General features: G+C 46.8%; 3 non-coding genes across 3 annotated transcripts in view; all 3 read right to left on the bottom strand.

Moving 5' to 3' along the window:
• Positions 1-1,234, bottom strand: part of LOC147079306 (large subunit ribosomal RNA) — a 4,110-nt gene extending 2,876 nt beyond the window's left edge. Inside the window, exon 1 of the ribosomal RNA XR_015071725.1 lies at positions 1-1,234. This exon is cut by the window's left edge and continues 2,876 nt beyond it. This is a non-coding gene — a ribosomal RNA (large subunit ribosomal RNA).
• Positions 1,235-1,628: 394 nt separating this feature from the next.
• LOC147079305 (5.8S ribosomal RNA) lies at positions 1,629-1,790 on the bottom strand. Its single transcript, XR_015071673.1, has one exon. It is a non-coding gene; the product is annotated as a 5.8S ribosomal RNA (ribosomal RNA).
• A 152-nt stretch (positions 1,791-1,942) lies between these two features.
• Positions 1,943-3,886, bottom strand: LOC147079304 (small subunit ribosomal RNA). The gene has a single exon (XR_015071704.1). It is a non-coding gene; the product is annotated as a small subunit ribosomal RNA (ribosomal RNA).
• Positions 3,887-10,000: the final 6,114 nt, after the last annotated feature.

Here is a 10,000-nt window from a genome sequence, read left to right as displayed (position 1 = left end):
TTCGCCCCTATACCCAGTTCCGACGATCGATTTGCACGTCAGAATCGCTTCGGTCCTCCATCAGGGTTTCCCCTGACTTCGACCTGACCAGGCATAGTTCACCATCTTTCGGGTCCCAGCGTGTACGCTCTCAGTGCGTCTCGATAATAACAACGGTGGCTTTTTCGAAACGCCTCGGGAATGCGGCGGGACCGCGGAAACGGTCCGCGCATCTTCCCTCCGGCGCGACCGAGGCCGCGCCTTTCACTTTCATTGCGCCTCTGGGTTTAGTGTAAAAAAATCCCAATGACTCGCGCACATGCTAGACTCCTTGGTCCGTGTTTCAAGACGGGTCCTGTGAGTGCCCAAAACAAACCCACCGCCGACCGGGACGCGTCCCGTCCGAGAGCGCGCCGCTAACCACGACGGCCGACGCGCGACACCCGCGGCGCACGAGGCGCCGGGGGCCGCACGAAGGTCGCCGCTGCGGCGCGACGGACGACCGGCCGAAGCCGGGCGGACGCGAACCTCGTTCTCTACCGTCGCGTGCGGCGGCCGTGGACGCCGCGGCTCCGCCCCTCGTCGAGGGACGGGACAACCGCACGGCGCATTCGACCGCAGCGCGACGGGTCGCGGTGTTATACTGAGGGAGAAGTGCACGCACTCCGGGGGCCCGTCGGCGAACCCGCGCCCCCCCCTGCCGGCGCACCCGCGAAGGCGCGTCGGCAGAGGGTGAGCGGCGAGACGCGGACCCCGGCGGAAGAGCGATGAATCTCCCCGTTCGCTCGTTTGAGTTCCACAGGTTTACCCCTGAACGGTTTCACGTACTCTTGAACTCTCTCTTCAAAGTTCTTTTCAACTTTCCCTCACGGTACTTGTTCGCTATCGGTCTCGTGGTAGTATTTAGCCTTAGATGGAGTCTACCACCCGCTTAGGGCTGCACTCTCAAGCAACCCGACTCTGGGGAGAGAGACCGTCGCGGCCGGCTACCGTCACCACGGGCCTGGCACCCTCTACGGGTAAACGGCCCCGTTCAAGATGAACTTGGACTGGCAGCCGTGACTAATGACCGCGCGTGTATGTATAATTCTCCTCCCGAACGCTACATTTCCCGGCGGCCCGCCGGGGCCGCAGGATTCAGCGCTGGGCTCTTCCCGTTTCGCTCGCCGCTACTCGGGGAATCCTCGTTAGTTTCTTTTCCTCCGCTTACTGATATGCTTAAGTTCGGCGGGTGATCTCTCCTGATTTGAGGTCGACAAACAGTTTGCGTGCAAAATGACGCATGCGAGCGCTCAGACTCACGCGCGGCGACGCCTTTTACGGGTTGTGTGCGTGTGTGCGCAGCGGCTTTTGCAAGTCACCGCGCTCACGCCACGTTCCAGTGCGTGCGCGCGAAGCGAGCGCCCGATGCGAGCGCACTGAGGCGCTACATTCGCACAGGGCGCGCCCGACAACAGGCGTCGATAAATATTTGACCGGACGCCCGGAAGGACGGGTGGGTGGCGGAGGCGTGCGTGTGCACGCGACCTATCCCCCCCCCCCGCCGACCTGGCGACGCCGGCAACTGCTCGCGAACAGCCACACACACACACACACAAGTGTGTGTGTGTGTTATATGACCGTTCGCAGTCTGGTGTTTCTGGTGTACGCGACCCTCAAACAGGAGTGGTCCGTCGACAAACTACGTCTTGCTCGGACCGCAATGTGCGTTCGAAATGTCGATGCTCATGTGTCCTGCAGTTCACACTCTGACGCGCATTTAGCTGCGTTCTTCATCGACCCACGAGCCGAGTGATCCGCCGTTCAGGGTAATCTAGTGATTACATATTGTTGTTGTTATATTGTTTCGTTTTCGGCATATTATATATTTCATAATGCACATGCGAGATGTGCAAAATAAATTTATATAAAAAAAAAAAATTACACGTTACGCGTACACGCGCACATGTTCGTTTCGCACAGGAAATGATCCTTCCGCAGGTTCACCTACGGAAACCTTGTTACGACTTTTACTTCCTCTAAATGATCAAATTCGGTCAAACTTTCCGGCGCGTCAGAGGCCCACGAGGAGCTTCCGCGCGCCAGTCCGAAGACCTCACCAAATCATCCATCGGTAGTAGCGACGGGCGGTGTGTACAAAGGGCAGGGACGCAATCAACGCGAGCTGGTGACTCGCTTTTACTAGGAATTCCTCGTTCATGGGGGAGAATTGCAAACCCCAATCCCTATCACGAAGGGGTTTCATCGGGTTACCCGGGCCGTTAAGCCAAGGAGGACACGCTGATCCCTTCAGTGTAGCGCGCGTGCGGCCCAGGACATCTAAGGGCATCACAGACCTGCTATTGCTCAATCTCGTGCGGCTATATATACCGCCGGTCCCTCTAAGAAGATTTTCATTGTACGCCGGTAGTGAAGACCGCGACGCGCCCGCGCCTCCGACGCAGAACGCCAAAGGACACGGACGCGCGCGGACCCTCGTGATACCGGTTGTACGTCTATTTAATAGGCTAGAGTTACGTTCGTTACCGGAATTAACCTGACAAATCGCTCCACCAACTAAGAGCGGCCATGCACCACCACCCACCGAATCGAGAAAGAGCTGTTAATCCGTCAATCCTTCCAGTGTCCGGGCCTGGTGAGTTTTCCCGTGTTGAGTCGAATTAAGCCGCAGGCTCCACTCCTGGTGGTGCCCTTCCGTCAATTCCTTTAAGTTTCAGCTTTGCAACCATACTCCCCCCGGAGCCCGAAAGCTTTGGTTTCCCGGGAGCTGCCCACCGGGTTAAAATAATGAAACTTCGGCGGATCGCTGGCTGGCATCATTTATGGTTAGAACTACAGCGGTATCTAATCGCCTTCGAACCTCTAACTTTCGTTCTTGATTAATGAAAACACCTTTGGCAAATGCTTTCGCTTTAGTCCGTCTTGCGACGATCCAAGAATTTCACCTCTAACGTCGCAATACGAATGCCCCCAGTTGTCCCTATTAATCATTACCTCTGGTATCAGAAAGCCAACAAAACAGAACCGAGGTCCTATTCTATTATTCCATGCGTACAATATTCAGGCAAAACTTAGCCCGCTTTGAGCACTCTAATTTGTTCAAAGTAAACAGCCGCGACGGCCCGCCTCGGCGAACGGCCGACCTTGCGGCCGACCGACGCCGGATGGCGAAGGACGCACCGGCGAGAAGCCCCGCAGACGTGCCTGTCGTACCGCAGTCGGTAGACCGACACCGCAGGACACAATTTCAACTACGAGCTTTTTAACCGCAACAACTTTAGTATATGCTATTGGAGCTGGAATTACCGCGGCTGCTGGCACCAGACTTGCCCTCCAATGGATCCTCGTTAAAGGATTTAAAGTGTAATCATTCCGATCACGAGGCCTCGGACGAGTCCCGTATCGTTATTTTTCGTCACTACCTCCCCGTGCCGGGAGTGGGTAATTTGCGCGCCTGCTGCCTTCCGTGGATGTGGTAGCCGTTTCTCAGGCTCCCTCTCCGGAATCGAACCCTGATTCCCCGTTACCCGTGACAACCATGGTAGTCGCATAAACTACCATCGACAGTTGATAAGGCAGACATTTGAAAGATGCGTCGCCGGTGCTAGACCGTGCGATCAGCTCAAAGTTATCTAGAGTCATCTCGAAGAGCGACGGACGACGCGAGCGCCGACCGCCGATTGGTTTTTGATCTAATAAAAGCATTCCTCACGTTCCCGTTCAGAATTACGTTTGCATGTATTAGCTCTAGAATTGCCACAGTTATCCAAGTAACTGTGTACGATCTAAGGAACCAAAACTGATATATTGAGCCATTCGCGGTTTCACCTTAATTAGGCTCATACTGAGACTTGCATGGCTTAGTCTTTGAGACAAGCATATGATTACTGGCAGGATCAACCAGGGAGCTGCTCTGCGAGGCCGCGGGCGCGCGCGCACTGGGCGCGCCGACACCCGCGATCCACACGTCACACGCGAACGCGCACCGGAGTCACCCGGCGGGCGACGCTGGCTCTCTCTTTCGATTTTTAACGTGCCGACGCACGAGATACAACGGATTGTATGCATACATACGCACAGAGCACGAGATCGTGCTCCGCGTTTCTCAATTTCCCATCGTAAAACGTGCACACCGAAAACGCACGCCGTCGGCGCGGTAAACGGAGCGACGGAGGCTGAAACGCCGTCCGCCGTCACTCGACAGGATGATTCTGCTAGCGCGGAACTCCAGAGTGATGCGATCGCATAGGCCGCGGCGACGAAATATAATCGCACGCCGGGTGAGTGTCTCGTCTCGCAAATGTACCGCCGACGCGGCCGAATGGCCGCCGCAGTTTGCGAACGCCGTGAAGGAAGTCTTGTCAAAGACGACAACCCACTGCTATACGATGGATGAGGGGAGAGACCCAGACGACAACAACAACGAATACGGACACGGCAATGTTGGGTAGCGCAATAATCCGTCGCCATTATTTTATCGTACAGTTCTCTCCTGCGTACATTTTCCCTCACACATTATAGTGTAAACGCGGCGCACTACCGGCCGCGTAACCGAAATAACACTACAAAAGGCGAAGGTGACGATTCTCTTTAGGTTTAATCTTTCATTTGAAATTTCGAATTGCGAATTGCGAATATATATTTTGGTAATTTGGATAATTTTTTTTTTTTAATTTCAATTTTTTTTTTTTTTTTTTTTTTTTTCATCCATCATTATGAATGATATAAAACCATTGAAATAAATATCATTATGAGAACGTTATATTACGCTCGCCACCGAACGGTCGAGGGTGGGCTGAAATGCCGATACGACGCAAATATAGCTTGCCAGGCGGACGCGGTCTCGTACTTCGTCTCGTACGGTCTCGTCTCGGTCTCGTACTTCGTTCGCAAACCGTCAAGAGTGCCAAACAAAATGTAGCATAGCATTGATAAAGCGCCGCACTACCGACCGCGTGACCGAAATATCACTACAAAAGGCGAAATTGACGATTCTCTTTAGGTTTAATCTTTCATTTGAAATTTCAAATTGCGAATTGCGAATATATATTTTGGTAATTTGTTTGGTTAAATTTTTTTTTTTAAATTTCTAATTTTTTTTTCCATCATGATAAGATATGATGTATGAAAAAAAAAATTAGGTTATATTATGTTAGGTTAGGTTAGGTTAGGTTAGGTTAGGTTAGGTTAGTTTAGGTTAGATTAGGTTAGTTGAGGTTAGGTTAGTTTTTGTTTAGGTTAGGTTAGGTAAGGTTAGATTAGGTAAGGTTAGGTTAGGTTTAGCTTAGGTTAGGTTGTGTTAGGTAAGGTAAGGTTATGTTAGGTTATGTTAGGTTAGGTTAGGTGAGGTGAGGTTAGGTCAGGTTAGCGAAAGAACGTAGTCGACGAGAGCGCCGCTTTAAGCGAGCCATGGGCCCTCCTGGCTAGCTAAATCTGCGTCCCGCCGGCATCGTCTACTTGACATGCCGGAGGGACGCAGATTTAGCTAGCCAGGAGGGCCCATGTCTCGCTAAAAGCTGCGCTCTCGTCGACTACGTCCGTTCGCTGACCTGACCTAACCTCACCTCACCTAACCTAACCTAACATAACCTAACATAACCTTACCTAACCTAACACAACCTAACCTAAACTAAACCTAACCTAACCTTACCTAATCTAACCTTACCTAACCTTACCTAAACAAAAACTAACCTAACCTAACCTAAACAAAAACTAACCTAACCTAACTTAAACTAACCTAACCTAACCTAAACTAACCTAAACAAAAACTAACCTAACCTAAGCAAAAACTAACCTAAACAAAAACAAACCTAACCTAAACAAAAACTAACCTAACCTATCCTAAACAAAAACTAACCTAACCTAACCTAATCATACCTAACGTGACCTAACCTAACCTAAACTAACCAATTTTTTTTTTCATACATCATTTATTATTATGATGAATACCATAAAAAAATATCAATATCATATCGTTATAGGGCATAAACGTGATCAACGAGCGTGTCACTGATCATTTTAAATGCGCCCGATACGCCTCACCTGAAAGAATATTTCATTGTCTTCATTTCGACGTTCAACATAGGAATAGGTAAGTAAAGCGCGAGGGCGAGTTCTAGCGGTAAAATTTGATGTTAAAATAATTTTTCATCCAACATATATTATTATGATAGATATCATATACCGTTGACATGTCGATAACATAATATCGTCATAATACGCACGCCGCCGAACGCGGCGAGAGTCGGACGTGAAGTGCACGATGCACGACGATTAAGCTCGCCAGGCGGGCCACGTGTCGCGCTCTAAGCGGCCCTCTCGTGCGTCGTCGACGGCCGAAACGGCGATGTCTCGCTTTAAACGGCGCTCTCGTCGACGACGTTCGTTCGCAGACCTAACCTAACCTAAACTAACCTAACCTAACCCAAACACAAAAACTAACCTAACCTAACCTAACCTTACCTAACCTAACCTAAGCTAATTTAAATAAAAAAAAAAAAAATCTTTTTTTTTACATCCATCATATTATTAACATTATATATATATAACGAAGAATTAAAAAAAAAAAAAAAAAAAAAAAAAAATTAAAATAAACCTTACCTAACCTTACCTAACCTAACCTAAGCTAATTAAAATAAAAAAAAAAAAATCTTTTTTTTTACATCCATCATATTATATTATTATGAAATATCAATATTATATCGTCATAAGGCATGAACGTAATCGTAAGATAATTTCATTGTCTAGTTCTAGCGGTATAATTTGATGTTGAAATAATTTTTCATTTCTTTTCATTCATCATACATTATTATGATAGGTATAATATACCATTGACATAACGATAATATAATGTCGTTTAAATACGCACGAACCGGCGAGAGTGGGACGTGTGAAGTGCACGATGCCGGCGGGACTCAGATTTAGCTGGCCAGGCGGGCCCGTGTCACGCTTTAAGCGGCGCTCTCGTCCGTCGTCGACGGCCGAAGCAGCGACCTCGTCGTCGAAGGATGTCTCGCTTTAAACGGCGCTCTCGTCGACGACGTTCGTTCGCCAACTTAACCCAACCTAACCTTACATAAACCTAACCTGACCTAACCTAACCATATTATCGTCATAATACGCACGCCGCCGAACCGGCGAGAGTCGGACGTGAAGTGCACGATGCACGACGATTTAGCTCGCCAGGCGGGCCACGTGTCGCGCTCTCGTGCGTCGTCGATGCATGTCTCGCTTTAAGCCGCGGTCTCGTACTTCGTTCGCAAACCGTCAAGAGTGCCAAACAAAATGTAGCATAGTATTGATAAAGCGCCGTACTGTTAATAATGTAAATGAAATATGAACAATGTAATAGTGAAGTAATAACCCTCGTACGAAAAACCAAGGAATTCAATAAAAGCAGAAATAAAAAAAATTTAAATAAACCTCACCTAACCTTATCTAACCTAAACCCTATCTAATTTAAATTGAAAAAAAAAAAACATTTTTTTTTCATCCATCATACAATATTATGATAGATATCATATATCGATAACATATTATCGTCATAATACGCACGCCGCCGAACCGGCGAGAGGCGGACGTGAAGTGCACGATGCACGACGATTTAGCTCGCCAGGCGGGCCACGTGTCGCGCTCTCGTGCGTCGTCGATGCATGTCTCGCTTTAAGCCGCGGTCTCGTACTTCGTTCGCAAACCGTCAAGAGTGCCAAACAAAATGTAGCATAGTATTGATAAAGCGCCGTACTGTTAATAATGTAAATGAAATATGAACAATGTAATAGTGAAGTAATAACCCTCGTACGAAAAACCAAGGAATTCAATAAAAGCAGAAATAAAAAAAATTTAAATAAACCTCACCTAACCTTATCTAACCTAAACCCTATCTAATTTAAATTGAAAAAAAAAAAACATTTTTTTTTCATCCATCATACAATATTATGATAGATATCATATATCGATAACATATTATCGTCATAATACGCACGCCGCCGAACCGGCGAGAGGCGGACGTGAAGTGCACGATGCACGACGATTTAGCTCGCCAGGCGGGCCACGTGTCGCGCTCTCGTGCGTCGTCGATGCATGTCTCGCTTTAAGCCGCGGTCTCGTACTTCGTTCGCAAACCGTCAAGAGTGCCAAACAAAATGTAGCATAGTATTGATAAAGCGCCGTACTGTTAATAATGTAAATGAAATATGAACAATGTAATAGTGAAGTAATAACCCTCGTACGAAAAACCAAGGAATTCAATAAAAGCAGAAATAAAAAAAATTTAAATAAACCTCACCTAACCTTATCTAACCTAAACCCTATCTAATTTAAATTGAAAAAAAAAAAACATTTTTTTTTCATCCATCATACAATATTATGATAGATATCATATATCGATAACATATTATCGTCATAATACGCACGCCGCCGAACCGGCGAGAGGCGGACGTGAAGTGCACGATGCACGACGATTTAGCTCGCCAGGCGGGCCACGTGTCGCGCTCTCGTGCGTCGTCGATGCATGTCTCGCTTTAAGCCGCGGTCTCGTACTTCGTTCGCAAACCGTCAAGAGTGCCAAACAAAATGTAGCATAGTATTGATAAAGCGCCGTACTACCGACCGCGTGACCGAAATATCACTACAAAAGGCAAAATTGACGATTCTCTTTAGGTTTAATCTTTCATTTGAAATTTCGAATTGCGAATTGCGAATATATATTTTGGTAATTTGTTTGGTTAATTTTTTTTTTTTAAATTTCTAATTTTTTTTTCCATCATGATAAGATATGATGTATGAAAAAAAAAATTAGGTAATATTATGTTAGGTTAGGTTAGGTTAGGTTAGGTTAGGTTAGGTTAGGTTAGGTTAGGTTAGTTTAGGTTAGATTAGGTTAGTTTAGGTTAGGTTAGTTTTTGTTTAGGTTAGGTTAGGTAAGGTTAGATTAGGTAAGGTTAGGTTAGGTTAGGTTTAGTTTAGGTTAGGTTGTGTTAGGTAAGGTAAGGTTATGTTAGGTTATGTTAGGTTAGGTTAGGTGAGGTGAGGTTGGGTCAGGTTAGCGATCGAACGTAGTCGACGAGAGCGCCGCTTTAAGCGAGCCATGGGCCCTCCTGGCTAGCTAAATCTGCGTCCCGCCGGCATCGTCTACTTGACATGCCGGAGGGACGCAGATTTAGCTAGCCAGGAGGGCCCATGTCTCGCTAAAAGCTGCGCTCTCGTCGACTACGTCCGTTCGCTGACCTGACCTAACCTCACCTCACCTAACCTAACCTAACATAACCTAACATAACCTTACCTAACCTAACACAACCTAACCTAAACTAAACCTAACCTAACCTTACCTAATCTAACCTTACCTAACCTTACCTAAACAAAAACTAACCTAACCTAACCTAAACAAAAACTAACCTAACCTAACTTAAACTAACCTAACCTAACCTAAACTAACCTAAACAAAAACTAACCTAACCTAAGCAAAAACTAACCTAAACAAAAACAAACCTAACCTAAACAAAAACTAACCTAACCTATCCTAAACAAAAACTAACCTAACCTAACCTAATCATACCTAACGTGACCTAACCTAACCTAAACTAACCAATTTTTTTTTTCATACATCATTTATTATTATGATGAATACCATAAAAAAATATCAATATCATATCGTTATAGGGCATAAACGTGATCAACGAGCGTGTCACTGATCATTTTAAATGCGCCCGATACGCCTCACCTGAAAGAATATTTCATTGTCTTCATTTCGACGTTCAACATAGGAATAGGTAAGTAAAGCGCGAGGGCGAGTTCTAGCGGTAAAATTTGATGTTAAAATAATTTTTCATTATTTTTCATCCAACATATATTATTATGATAGATATCATATACCGTTGACATGTCGATAACATAATATCGTCATAATACGCACGCCGCCGAACCGGCGAGAGTCGGACGTGAAGTGCACGATGCACGACGATTTAGCTCGCCAGGCGGGCCACGTGTCGCGCTCTAAGCGGCCCTCTCGTGCGTCGTCGAC

Source organism: Rhyacophila brunnea, unplaced genomic scaffold (genome assembly GCF_057557595.1).
Source record: "Rhyacophila brunnea isolate RB1 unplaced genomic scaffold, BYU_Rbru_1.0 scaffold_10, whole genome shotgun sequence".
NCBI lineage: Eukaryota > Metazoa > Arthropoda > Insecta > Trichoptera > Rhyacophilidae > Rhyacophila > Rhyacophila brunnea.
This window is presented reverse-complemented; position numbering and strand designations above follow the sequence as displayed.